This window comes from Ruditapes philippinarum, unplaced genomic scaffold, assembly GCF_026571515.1.
Source record: "Ruditapes philippinarum isolate M1 unplaced genomic scaffold, ASM2657151v2 ctg1306_1_1_1_1, whole genome shotgun sequence".
Lineage (NCBI taxonomy): Eukaryota > Metazoa > Mollusca > Bivalvia > Venerida > Veneridae > Ruditapes > Ruditapes philippinarum.
In genome coordinates, this window is record NW_026862496.1 from 157,585 (window position 1) to 172,359 (window position 14,775).

A 14,775-nucleotide genomic window follows, 5' to 3' on the forward strand; every position below is an offset into this window, starting at 1 on the left:
AAAAAAATAAAAAAATTGAATATATTATTGCACATTACCTAGAAAAAATATAACCCTAAAAATTAGCAGTATTATTTTGTCACATTTTGATACAGACTGATGCATGCCCGGACAATGACTGGTCATTAGTAAGTCACAACAAATGATCAGTGCTAATTAGTCAGCTCAGAGCCTTGAGCTGTGAGACAGCCGCTAGATGGACTTGTTATATAGAAGACCTATTAGCCATGTCTCATTGCTGTACTGACTTAAGTTGTTCCTTGATTTCATTCAAGTTACACCAGTGATGCATTGAACTATGATATACTAAGGAAAGTGTAGGGCTGGCAATCTGATAAATGTCACATGACTATGTAAGTGTCAACAATGTGAGACTGTTATCAGATTCCATCATTGTACTAGTAAATTGCCCTCAAACCGTGTGATTCATTTATGATTTAACACTGATCACCCCTGTATTATATTGTCTACAAATAAACCACCCACTACAACATTATTTTTACATTTAATAATATTTACATAATCTTTAGACTTTACTTAATCTTGTCTCAGTGATGGTATAATCTAATTCATACAAGTAAGTTGACAAGAAAAGATAAAATATACACTGGCATTTCACCCAGGTAAAATAAAGACAGAAAAAAGAAAAGAAAAATTTGGTTAAAAAAGTAAAGCTAGAATTAGATTCATCACTTATACACTTATTTTAGCAATATAAAAACTATTTATACAGCTTTAAATTTAATATTGAAGTCTAAAACACACTCATTTGATTACTGTTTCTCTCCTTCCAAGGACCTTTACACATATTGCCCTCTAAAATTCTTTATAAAAGAGACTTTTTAATTCACGTTTTTGAATGGTTCTGTCTCAAAGCAACAAATTTTCATCAACAGTAGTTTCCAAGTCTTTAACCATCAACACCTTGTATAATATAGCAGAATGGTTTTGAGTGTAAGTGGTCATGTGACTGTGTCCAGCATTACTTGTCAATGTTCCTAAATCTCTCAGAATTTAACATTTAAGTTTAAAAAAGTAGATTTTCTAAATGAAATATGTATACAAACATTATTTATGCTTACTTGTCCCCCTATTCTTCTTCAAGTTTGACTTTGTTCACCAACAACACTTTATTAATCTCCATCATATTATTTAATTTTCAATAACAAACACTCCTTAGTCTAAAGATCTATTCAAATATAACTGTATTAGTATTTTGTACCTCTAGTTTACTAGTATAATCACAAAGTCATGTTTTATTATTATACATAATTATATACATTATATTTTTACTAAACTATCTGACAATAACAGAGAGATAACTGACTATCCCCGGGGATATATGATAAAATATTATGACATAGAACACTTTCATCTTAATACATCAGTTAAATTCAATTATGATTTTCTTCAAAAGTAATGTTCAAATAAAACCTATTGACTTTGTTTTTTAATCATTATTATCAAAAAGCCAAAATAATAAACTTTCTTGACTGCAATAAATTACCTAAATAATATGATGACTTATTAGTATGCTTGTTGGACATATACTGATTTCTTATATTAGTGTTTGAATACAAACATACATTTTGGAATGCATTTAAATCATAAGACTTAGCCTAATATGAGCTGTAAAACAAAAACTAATATTTTTTAGGCTGAAATTTAGAGAAATAGAGGATATTGAATGAGTGTGAGTTCAATACTGTATTTATAAATTCAGTTATAAACCAACACAAATATAATATTCTATTTATCACATACCCAAAATAAAAAACTGTTTAATGTGAAAAAACGCCATTTTCCATTGATGCGTCTATAGTGCAATGCTAACATTTAGTGCCTCTTTGTAACACTATGTTTGTATAAAGCGAATGACATCATGTCAAAATATATGCACGGCCGTGCCATAGCATTTTTAAGGAGTCCCAAAAGTGGCATGGGTATGTGATAATTTCATTTGTGACTTTGTAAGAACTTAATATTGAAGATCAATTTATAAAATAACAACATCTTTGAACATATTATACACAATCCTTTCATATATTTATTTCTTAAGCAAATTAAAGTTGTCATGGACTTTCTATAACAACTTTTATTATTTACTACAATGAGGCATGACCATGTTGTCATACAATAGTAAAATACGTTCCATGACAACTGACATGTATCAAATTATAAACTCTACAATTTGTTCTGATTTGTCTTAATGAATAAAAACAATAGGGGGGACCACCCGATTATATTATCTGTGTAGAAAAGATAGGTTCAAATACCGCCTTTATCTGGTTAGTAAACAAAGGGAGAATTGAAATATTTTTTAAACTTGATTAAATATATTGAATGTTATCTGATGACCTTATATAGAAAATGTAACAAATTATAGCTACCTGAATACCTGATTATACAGCAAGTACTGATTAATGCATTAGAAAACCAAACAAATTTGTATGTATTATAGAGAATGCCAAACTTATAAATCCAGTTTGCTGTAGGTGCATTGCATTGTCACTTAGTATTTCCCAATGGATTGCTTTTATCACCAGTTATTACAATGCATTATCTGAGTGATAAAGCCAATTCAAATCTAGTAAAAGTATAATATCAAAGTGACATTTTTATTACAAATATTTTCAAATAATTTTATACCAGACAATGATGGCCGGGGCACCAGACTATGTCCTTAGCTATATAGCTGTGTAATACAATATAATTATTTACTTTGTGTGCGGCAAATTTAACTTTGCAAAATTCATATTTCATCTTGTATAATAAGTGTTCTTCATACTTTATCAAATAAATAACAAAGAAGGAAGTCTCTTATTTCATTAAATAAAGACATGTAAGATATACTGTGAAACTAGAGTACTTGTCACATGTGATGTTAAGTATTTTTTAGTCCATTTTCTTTTTTAACCTGGAACTAACAAGTACTGCATGCTGTCATATGAGGACTAGGGTGAATTTTTATTGACATTAAAAACAGAAAAAAGAATAATTACACTGTAATGATATACAGTATACTTTTCATTATCAAAAATATACGTCAGGATTTTCTTGCTGTTGTAAAATAGGTCCCAAAACTTGATAAAGTGAACAAGTTAAATTTTAGAAATTGAACTTAAATAAAAGGTCAACCAGCACCAACCAAGAAGGGACCTCATGACAATTTGTTAGTTAGCCGACACATTTGTCTTCCTAAAAAATATTCAGCTAAAATAATTTTAACTGAAATGTGTACAACATGATAACATAACATTTCGTGGAGGATCCAAATTGAATAATTTGCATAAAATTCAAGGACATAACTCTTTTGCAATTTTATGATTTTTTAATATATCATATTTAAATAATAATGTAATGCATTGAAATGGTTACACAAAGGAAGGTTTCCTGTTCACATGAATTAAGTCTAACCCCTTCTCATGCTCTCACCTTACCAAAACACCGGAAATAAAGTACACCTTCAAAATATTCCCCTTGCTTTGTAGATTACACATTAAAATCTAATTATAATCAAAAATATCTTTATTAAATCTCAAAAATAAAATTTCTCAACAAAAGAGATAAAAATCTTTAAAATACCTGATTTTTTGTCAATTTTCAAATAATTTGCAATCATCATAATTACTCTACAAACTAACATCAGTTTTAGATAAAAACTCACACAGTATTTATAACCTTCCAAGGATATTACAAGCTTTTCAGAACTGTGAAATGAATTTTGCATTAACTATATAGATGCTAATCAGACAGCATATCTGTGTTCAGTGCACTCTATTTTGTTGGGTGTACAATATTGAAATTCCTCGATTTTATATTTGAATATTCCAAATAAAAAGCCGGGTATTTATTACAATTTTTTTTAAATACATGTTAAATGTAACTACATTGTGTTTTAACTTGACATCTCTTAAATAGACAATGCACAATTCCAACTTCACATGAGAAAAACCTCAGATCTTGTAATAAAAGTATACCACACATTTACAGAAAGAAGATAAATGGAAGTCATTTTAGATAAAGTAATTGCTTTCAGGTCCTGAACTTCCTCTAACTGCCAACTCCAATACTTTTTTATCAGACAACAGGCAATAAAAATATTGTTCTGGCAAAAAACACTGATAATTTGTGTACATCAACAAGTAAATGTGATTTTGAAGTACGCCTGACACAGTAACATGTCAACTATAAATCACATCACTTCACAAGGTTGACAGATCTAAACTAGGTTTGTCATTTCTATAACCAATCATAAAAAAACAATAACCACTAAATCGCAACAGGTTCAAATCTTGCTTTCGGATGTAAAAAAATTATATATATAAATAAAAAGATTGTTTATGTTAGTGACATCAACCCTGTATAATGGTGTTTTGTTTTTGCTTCAGGAAAATCTCATGTTCCCCTCTGTTCATTATTTCTGTAACAAGCCATAACTGGATAACTTCCTCACATCAAGTAAATGTCACTGAGAGGAGATGAAACCTACAGTATTGAGGGGAATGGTGGTGACCTTAACAAACTTAGCCTTTGAGGTCCCAATTGTCTTACATGAAGAAGCCAATGAACTATCTACCAGAAGGCTGAGGTTTCTACTATATCAAGTTGCCTGAATAAAATGGTGCATGCTGTGACAAAGAAACTTTCTAAACAACAATCATTCAAAGTACCTATTTATCCTGCGTAACTAAATTGTGACATAAAACTAAAAAACCCTTTTTCATCAAACAAAAAATGCATGCATTGTTGTTAATTTTGACAAAACAAAACACCTTCTGTCGTAATTTAAAGATTCATGTCTCTAGATGAGTCAACAAATACAGCATAAGTAAAATACATGTAATTTAGTTATCTAAATGTAGAAATGTTTTTATATTCACAATCAAATGGATATTTTGCATGTTCTAAGCAAAAACATTACAAAATTTACTATTTCCATCATCAAATATGGGTTATTTCATCATATTCTGGTTTTTGTGAACAGTAATATACATGATGATATATCACTTTATTTGTACACAAGTCTGGAAGAATCTTTTCTAACAACAATATATATCAAGCTAAACATGAATCTGGTGATGTGCTGTTTTAAACTGCACACTCCAATATATTGTCAACAATTAGAGAGGAAAATAACATATATATTTACCTTGCAGGCTTTTATTCCTTCATTTAAAGAGCTTAAACTATTGTTATTTCCATAACAAAGATCAATCAGAAATAAAATAAATATTTTCACTTAGTTTCCACAAATGTAACATTTTTCAATCAACGTAGCTTTGTAGGCAGATACTGTTCCATGTTGTATGGTATACACTGAAGAAACAAGATCCGTTTAAGGTAATTTACATGTATCATATAGCTGTAAAGCTCCCCCCTTGATCTACAACCTATAGAAAATCATATGGCGCATCCATACAAATTATTGCCCTAAATCTATTTTCACATAAATACTGGAATGTGACATAAAAACTGTACACTCTATTCTACAATACATACTTTATGTTGTCAAACATTTTTTATGACCTACAATTTCATGTTTATTGATATGTTATATAGGTTCGAAAATATCATAAATGTCTTCTATATTACTTTGTTGAGGAACTTTGAAAACCTATTTGTAAAACTCTTTGGTTCATTAACAGACACTGAATTATTAATTTAAGTATGTGATAGTAGAAGAAGATTATCAAACCTAAAATTGTATCAAATATTTTTATACATGAAGTTTGTAACAATTTGTTAGACAATGAAAGGTCATTACATAATTATAATAACAAAATTTTAACCAGAGCCTCCCACATACCCTTCCTTTGTCCCCCTTGAATGGGAGTGTATGCGAAATGAGTGCTCCTTTTGCAAAGATTTTGTTTTGGCACCTTGCAGTGCAGACACATTTAACAGACACATAAGGAGAAATATTCCCATCTAACTTGTGTGTATTATAGTAGGAAGTGACGGTACATTAATTATATAAGCAAAAGAGACCTTACATGACATTGCATCAAATTTATAATAGATTTGCAGGCTAACAACATTGCTAAAGTCAGATAACATACACAGTACATATAACAGACTTAAGTCAGATAACATACACAGTACCATATAACAGACTCAAGTCAGATAACTGACACAGTACCATATAACAGACTCTAGTCAGATAACTGACACAGTACCATATAACAGACTCATGTCAGATAACTGACACAGTACCATATAACAGACTCATTTCAGATAACATACACAGTACCATATAACAGACTCATTTCAGATAACATACACAGTACCATATAACAGACTCAAGTCAGATAACTGACACAGTACCATTTAACAGACTTAAGTCAGATAACTGACACAGTACCATATAACAGACTTAAGTCAGATAACATACACAGTACCATATAACAGACTCAAGTCAGATAACTGACACAGTACCATATAACAGACTCAAGTCAGATAACTGACACAGTGCCATATAACAGACTCAAGTCAGATAACTGACACAGTACCATATAACAGACTCAAGTCAGATAACATACACAGTACCATATAACAGACTCAAGTCAGATAACATACACAGTACCATATAACAGACTCAAGTCAGATAACTGACACAGTACCTATATAACAGACTAAAGTCAGAAAACTGACACAGTACCATATAACAGTCTCAAGTCAGATAACATGTCATGAGTACCATATAACAGACTCAAGTCAGATAACATACACAGTACCATATAACAGACTCATGTCAGATAACATGACACAGTACCATATAATAGACTCAAGTCAGATAACATACACAGTACCATATAACAGACTCAAGTCAGATAATTGACACAGTACCATATAACAGACTCAAGTCATAACTGTCACAGTGTCATATAACAAACTCTAGTCAGATAACTGACATAGTACCATATAAAAAACTCATGTCAGATAACATACACAGTGCCATATAACAGACTCAAGTCAGATAACATACAAAGTACCATATAATAGACTCAAGTCAGAAAACTGACACAGTGCCATATAACAGACTCAAGTCAGATAACTGACACAGTACCATATAACAGACTCAAGTCAGATAACTGACACAGTGCCATATAACAGACTCAAGTCAGATAATTGACACAGTACTATATAACAGACTCTAGTCAGATAACATACACAGTGCTATATAACAGACTCAAGTCAGATAACTGACACAGTACCATATAACAGACTTAAGTCAGATAACATACACAGGACCATATAACAGACTTAAGTCAGATAACATACACAGTACCACATAACAGACTCAAGTCAGATAACTGACACAGTACCATATAACAGCCTCTAGTCAGATAAATGACACAGTGTCATATAACAGACTCAAGTCAGATAACTGACACGGTACCATATAACAGACTCAAGTCAGATAACTGACACAGTGCTATAGAACAGAATCAAGTCAGATAACTGACACAGTGCCATATAACAGACTCAAGTCAGATAACTGACATGGTACCATATAGCAAACTCAATTCAGATAATTGACACAGTACCATTTAACAGACTCACAATCAGGTCAACATGGAAGGTTCACACATTATAAGTTCCTCACAATTTTACAATCACAATGGAGATCATTTCAGAACAATAAAAGCAAAAACAAATTAATTTTGTTACACTTAATACATGATGTGGGATGCTTATCATTCTGTTTGTTTTTCTGTTGTTTTTAAGCTGATTATAACACATTTAATTTGTCCATTAAATGGCAGTCTAACAACTTAATTGGCTTTCCTGGATAACAACTAGTTATTACCAGTTCAGACCAGACTTTTAATCCCACATTATTTCGAATCAGCCATGAGATACAAAATAACCATATATACCGGTAGACACAGAAAAATACACTTCTCCGAAGGATCAAACTATCAACCCTGGATTACTCATCCAATGATCTCCCTATTCAGCTACATGTTAGTGGGCCGACTATTTGAAGACATACATTAGGTTTAGCTCCTTTATATAAGAGCATGGTAAAGTATGGAAACAGCTCAACTTTTACTAAATTTGGGAGATATTGCTGGATCTCAGGATACTTGACTTGTCATGTGAAGTGTTTAAACTAAGATAATACATAAAATAAACCCTTGACTTCCTGACAAAATCCTGGTAACCTCTGACCCCTAATGACACAATATTTACTATAACCAACATAATCTTATCATCTTGTTTACATGCTTCATACTTAAATGCAAGCTATAAATTTCATATATAGACATTAATGGTCAACATACTTAACAGTTAATGACCGGAAGAATTATAAAACTGTCAAAAGCTGGATTAATAACCCACAATAAGGAATTTTAAACTGCTCTTAATAAGATAAATCAGCTGTTCTAAGACTTTTTCTACAGGAGAGAAATTTATAAAGAACAATTTTACAACTAATTTCTAAAAACATTTCAATTTAAAAAAATAACCCAAGCACTTTTTATAAACAATATTTTAATTTTCATTACAAACTGGAAAATATTTACTAAGAGATTTTAAAATAAAAACACTTATACTCTCTAAATTTTGGACAAGTTCTCTAAATTTTTGCCCAGTACCAACAATTCTATTGTACAGTATTAATTAGCGCTCTACCTTCTTAAATCCGGACCACTATCCCTCTAAATTTTGGACCAGTATTTCTCTAAATTTTGGACCAGTATTAAGCATACTACCCGACCAACATTCAGTATTCTACTCTTGTTTCACTCATCTACGAACAGTATTCCCCTGAATTTTGTACTAATATTAAGCATCTTCCCTCCAAATTCTTTGACCAGTAATTGACCTTGTACAGCCTGAATGAGACAACTATCAAAAACCTCATATACATAATTCTGTCTTCTATCAAAGACAGTGAAATCATATCCTATCTTAGAATGATTAAAATGACAACCATGCTATCTCTTAACAAAGTGGTTCAGTTGATTATCTAAACCTTTATTTAGAGTACAGGAAATTTGTATTACTAATATAAAACAAAACACATAAAATGATTAGACAAAACAAACAAAGATAGTATAAACAAACATGACTTGTTTATACCAACATTACTCTTTTACCATCCATACATCCAAACAATAGCCTACACTTATCATAATTAACTTATCAGAAAAAATGAAAACATAAACATTAGTGAGGGAAATGTGTATGCTACATAATTTATACATGGCAATTTCTGTCTATTTCAGTGTTACAATGAACCCAGTACCTAATGTCATTTTTACACCCCAAAAATGTTGATGTGGCCAAAGAAAGCAAAAATTAAAAGTTAAAAATACATGAATTATCTAAAATTTATGTTAATGTTACATACATTTAGGTTTGGAAAAAGAGACATCTGAAATTTAATATTTTATAAATATAATGATACCTTTTCCAGATCCAGAATAAATCTGCATTACTTTTCAATATCAAAACTCTTAAATAGAAGCATCACAAAATCCAAGATTTAACTGGTTCCCAACAATATTAGACAATGTACAAAGTTCTAGAAATGAGACAATTAGTACTTGAGACAGCAATATCTGATTACATGCACAATCCAGAATAATTCCAAACTGTTCTTAATTACAGAAAAATCAAAACTTTTGTTGCTTAGCACTTTTCTGCATAATTTTCACACTACATAACCCTTTGTTTGATGACTCAATAGAAAATCATGAAATTTATAAAAGTCGTGTGTAAATCTGCGTGCGTGCTCCTTACGTAGCCAGACTCATGTTGGAGACACAATATCGCCCACAATCAAATCTTGTTGATTCCTGCCCATTTAAAACAATGACTGTCATATAAGGACTATATCATATAGATCTTTTGTCACTTTCTATCTTTAATACAGTATGACAAAAGCTTTTGTTTTAAGGGTGTTACTCAATCTATCGTGAGACATAACAAATTCAATGACGTCTTTTTAAACAGTTAGTAAGATACGATCAAAATAAATCAGTCACAAACTGCAATGATATCAGCCTTGTTCAAGGTGACTGACTGTATTATACAATATTTCAACACTACAAAACTATTATATAAACTAAAAAAAAAACAGGTTTGAAAAGAATTTCACAACATTATGGTATTTTTAGTAAAAATGAAGACTGCATAAACATAATATAACTGAGCTGTAGCATGGGAAAACAAAGTGATAGCTGCTTGTCATAACTATATGTTCATATTTTTAGAGTAAAATTAATGGTATTGCATAAATTTGCATGTTAATGTTGATTTTAACACTGATAAAAATATTGCAAAACTATCTATTAGAAGGGAGTCAAATGACAAATGTAGATGACAGATTGATAAACAGATGTTTATGTTACAATCCACATAGAATAATCACACAATAAAACTGTTTAACCGTTAACTTGTTGGAACACAAGCTGGCCGAATTCATTAGCCTTTGCAACCAGTATACAGCCATTAAGCCAGTCTGCACATATTTATAGTCGCTAAATCTTTGTATTTTGATATTGAAATCCCTAAAACTTGGGAGTGGACTGTCCCAAATTCAAAGCAGGGCAAATTCATTGCACAAATTTAGCAGGATAAGTGTTAAAACCTGTTCAACATCAGCACAAAAAGGCAGCTGGTCAGCTGAAAACTTCAAGATTGTTTAAAAATAGAAACATGTAATTTGTCTTGCCTTTATCTAAAATATCATTATTAAACATAGATATGTACATAGTTTACCTTTTCTAAAGTATTTTTCTTGAAAAGATTTTCAGTTTATTCATTTTTCTAAGACAATGGTAATTCAAATAAGAATGTTAATAATCAGATACATCTAACTTATTATAGGAAAAAAGCAAGCAACATAACTAATAATGTTTATTACATGAATGTTTAAACTTTTCAAGTAACACTGCATAGCTGGCATTTGAATTGTGCATGCAGCTGTTGTTTGCATTCTATGCAGATTAACTGTCAAATTGCTGTTGAATATATCAACGTTAAACTTTTAATGTAAACAATAAGTATGTCATTTCATCTATATATTTTTACATATCTTTTTTTATTTCAATTCATTGTTGATGTGTAAGTATTCTGTGAATGTCGCCTTGCTTGTTGATCTTAAATTTCTTTGTTCTCGTTTTTTTGTCTAACTAAAGAATAATATAAAAACCACAGTGATTTACTTTCATCTTTCTGTTGGCATCATGAATTCATATGTGACGCTCACAATGTCTGTACTACATAATTATGTCTATGATAAATTTCAATATATCAACAAGTGACATATTCAAAGTCATGAAAACTGTAGGATTCTTCATACTTGTCTGACAGATAAAATGCACCGTTATTGCTGTCTCCTACACACTTGCTGTCTTCTACACACACTACGCAACAGAAATCATAAGTAAGTAATTATCATAATTAAGGATACTTGAATCATGAGATATTAGCTATCAAAATATCATGTATGTTGGTATGCATATTGTCCACACTGTAGAATTATTGTATCAGTCATAACCATTTAAGTGGCATAAAATAATCAATCTATAATATACACAAAGGCTTCTCATATAAAATTAGAAATATGTCCATACGACATGACTTTTGTCCATAGGACATGATTGAGTGCAAAACATTGGTACAAAATTAATACTAGTGCATATAAACATAATAGATATATGTTTGGAGTTACACAATCAAAACTGCTATGTTTCTTGCTTAATTAATCAGGGGCTAAAACTCTACTGGGCTTCAATACATTTGTGTAAAAAAACACAGGTGTGAAGTTCACATGGTCAAAGATTCCATGGCTGTAGCATGTTATACTTTAAGAGCTTACATGCAACACAATGTGACAAGTCTAAAATGTTATTTTTTGCTTAATCAGAGGATTTAACTCTGGTTATCTTATATTATCTTACATACATTTGTGTAAAAAATCCTGGTGCATAAGTTCACATGCTGGCAATTATTCTCCGAAAGTTCCTTGGCTCTTGAGAGTTTAGAAATGCTATATTTTTGCTTAATCAGGAACCATAACTCTGTCAAGCTCCAATAAAATGCAGTGAAATACACATGTGCATAAGTTCAAAAATGCTGAAAACAATTCTCAGAAAGTTTTTTATGGCTCTAGTGGTGATACATTTGGAGTTACATGCGAAACAAGTCTAAAAAAAAAAAAAAATAACAAGGGGGCATAACTCTGCAGATCTAAAACTTGTGTCAAAATACACACAATTATGTGTAAGTTCAAATGCCGACAACTATAATAGTTATAAAAAGTGTCCTGACTATAGTACTTACATATTTTTATTTAAATGCAACACAAACCAGCCTGCATACAGACAATGGAAATCTACATGCACTCATATGAAAATTCCTTGATTATGTACAGAAGATATGTCCTAAAAACGATTTACTGACAGTTCACCCCTCTGTAGCCTTGTGTAACCCTTGTATCACTTATCATAAGTGACTGCTGTATATATATATTCAACAGTGGTATTTATTATAAAGCTCAGCAGGGCCGGCAAAATCAATTGTCCGAGTTGCCCGAGTCGTAAAATTGTTGGTCCGGGCAAGTAAAATTCTGCAGTTCACTTGTCCGTGGACAAGTAAATTTCGGCGGCTAAAAGAGGAATTCTGTAGAAAAAAATCTAGTTATTTTCTAATAGATCTAAATCAGAAGGAAAATCACACATTAAATACGAAAACTAGTGTCATTCATGAGGGCATTCCGTGCATATTAGGGTGTTACTATTTTAAGTGTTTACATAAATAGCGACCAACCAGGCTTGGGGTTTTCCTTACGTCATGCAGTAACTGCATGCGCGCGGCAATTAACTAATTATTGAGGGTACATGTTTGTTTTGGTTTATGTCTGCCGACTTAGCCTCTGCAATAAAATATTTTCGGTAGCAACGGGGTTCTGCCATAAAATTGAATTGGAAGCTGTGGTCTTTTCAAGCGCATTTATTGTTTAGATAGCAGACACAGCATCAATCCCGCAACAATTGTCTTCCTGTGTTATTTAAGAAAATTAAATACATTGTATAGCTTTTCCAGGTCATTCGGGAATATTTACGCTCATATCGGCAATTTGACTGCTTGACTTTATGTGGACAAAGTCATTTTATAATTTATTTTATGTAAAGATTTCTTGTGAAAATGCCTTTGTTTTTGAATGTCTAATACTGGTGTTAATGTATACATGTCAGTTTCATCGTCGCCGATGGTAATGATGTCAAAATTTTCACAATTCATCTGCTGCAACCAAGCGTATATACGTATATGATATTACATTCTGTGGCAATCATAATTATATCGTTAAAAAAAGCCAGGTGTCATCAATTTGACAAATCTAACTCAAGAGTATATATGATTTTTTAACAGGATTCAAATGAATATTATATAGATGAATAGAATAAGGAGTGAATAAATAAGAAATGGTACCAGACGTCCAGAGTGCAAAATAATGAAGACAATATTTTAAAGCAATTTGGGTGCAAGGAAAACTGAAAAAGTGCTGGCAAAAGACCAATGCTCCTTCCAGTAAAATATACACATTTGTCCATCACTGTCGTCCTACTTTAATCTACTGCTGTTAACATTTTATAAATATATTATATCATAATCATAATATTTTATATTATTAAACATATGGCATAGAATGTTTGATAAAATTGAAAGAAAGTTCATAATCATATTGCTCTTCTTTATTGACATTTGCAGTAAATATTAAATATAAATACGGACAAGTGAACATTGAGTACGGACAAGTAAATTTCTTAGGTTACTTGTCCGTGGACAAGTACAATTTTCTGAGATTTTGCCGGCCCTGAGCTGGTTGAAGATTTTGAGATATTATACTATATTACTTATGTTCAATATAATATGAAATTAGGCAAAGCCTATGAACGGGGAAGTCGGTAAAAAATCCTTTCATTTTTCCGTTTTAAAGGTGTCATTCGGTATTATATGTACCCACTTCCGTTTTCACTCGGAACACTCGACGATTATTATTAATCCGAAAAGTTGAGATTTGTTACGTTATCGGAATACACCGCCTTTTATCATTGAGTTACATTGTAAATGGCGGCGCCTAACTAGAACTGACACTGAAAATTTCATTGATAGGTATAGAATTCTATATATTTTTTAATTGTTTTTTATTTTAATTTTCTTTTAAATATGCACGTGTAGTCTATAGCCGGGCAAGCCCCGTATTATATATATTGCAAAACTAATGTTATCTCGATCAGAATCTGCTAAAGATATCAAATTACTTTGACGTTTTTAAACCTTTCAAAAATTTCTCTTTTTTGATATCATTGAAAATATTATATAATGATGTTGGCACTTCAACAAATGTCTATCTGTCTATATCTAATCAACATATGACATACACAACGTAATGATGACTCGTCAAGTTGTACTCATGGTTTAAACATCTTTTATAGGGAAAAAACTTTTTAAAAGATATAATCACTGATAACTTTACTACATTTAGGACAGAAAAATTAAATTGCCAAATTTACTAATGCTTACCTTAAAATACTCCTAAATTACCCGAATTTTGTGTGTTAAACCTGATTCGTTAATTCCCAGAGAGATATTTCAGCATAAACTTTGAATTCAAATCAACAAATGTGTATTTAGTTATGACACAAACAGAATTTAATGACAATTTAACTCACCTGTACAGGTAAATGTAAATATACGAAGCTGTCAATTTTTGACGGTGTCGTGTAAACAGCGTTTCGTGAAAATTGACAG

At 31.1% G+C, this 14,775-nt stretch overlaps 1 protein-coding gene across 6 annotated transcripts in view; it reads right to left on the reverse strand.

The window, feature by feature from the left end:
• Window positions 1–14,775, reverse strand: part of LOC132719292 (J domain-containing protein DDB_G0295729-like) — a 40,727-nt gene extending 25,952 nt beyond the window's left edge. For 2 of the 6 annotated variants that reach the window (XM_060703054.1, XM_060703055.1), the window contains exon 1: window positions 14,697–14,775. The gene's annotated coding sequence lies outside the window, so the exon portion shown is untranslated. The other 4 variants (XM_060703049.1, XM_060703050.1, XM_060703053.1 and 1 more) reach the window with 4 other exon arrangements.